Below are 606 nucleotides of genomic sequence, written 5' to 3' on the forward strand. Positions count from 1 at the left end.
CAGAGCACAAAGCAAGCGCATCTTGCTCGTAGGTTCCATTCTATAATCTTATTCTTGATAAATTAAACCGTTTAGCCTTTCCACATGTGGTTATTACCGTAATTTAGACCCAAATAGACTAGCATTGGCCTTGATCACTAGATTTTTGTAACTGTGTTACATCCTTAGCGAAGTTGCCCCCGCGGGCCTGCCAGGCACCCTTACCTTTATTCCAATGTACGACCTCGCTCGTTAGTGTAATGGTTCTGTCATAGTGGGTAAAAAGAATGCTAGAACAGACACTCTAAATCTATGGTCTGACATCTTACAAATACAATCAGTAGCTGATGTTTCCTAGAAAGCCATTTACAGTGTTCTCCGGAAGCATGGACGCGGTCAACGATTGAAGAAGTGTAACAAAATGACGAGTCTTGCGAACTACACTAGAAGCAAATATACACTCATCTGCAAACTAATTTGGTTCTTTCGAGAGACTCACCTGGAACCCAGCTGAATCTCTCGTTTATGATGTTCTCAGGCAACTGAATGTGCTGCACCAGGCCGCCTCATGTTTCAGTCACTACGATATTTGAAATATCGCGATACATGTATATTTGTAATGTACTA

Source organism: Opisthorchis viverrini, assembly GCF_000715545.1.
Source record: "Opisthorchis viverrini unplaced genomic scaffold opera_v5_2, whole genome shotgun sequence".
Taxonomy (NCBI): Eukaryota; Metazoa; Platyhelminthes; class Trematoda; order Opisthorchiida; family Opisthorchiidae; genus Opisthorchis; species Opisthorchis viverrini.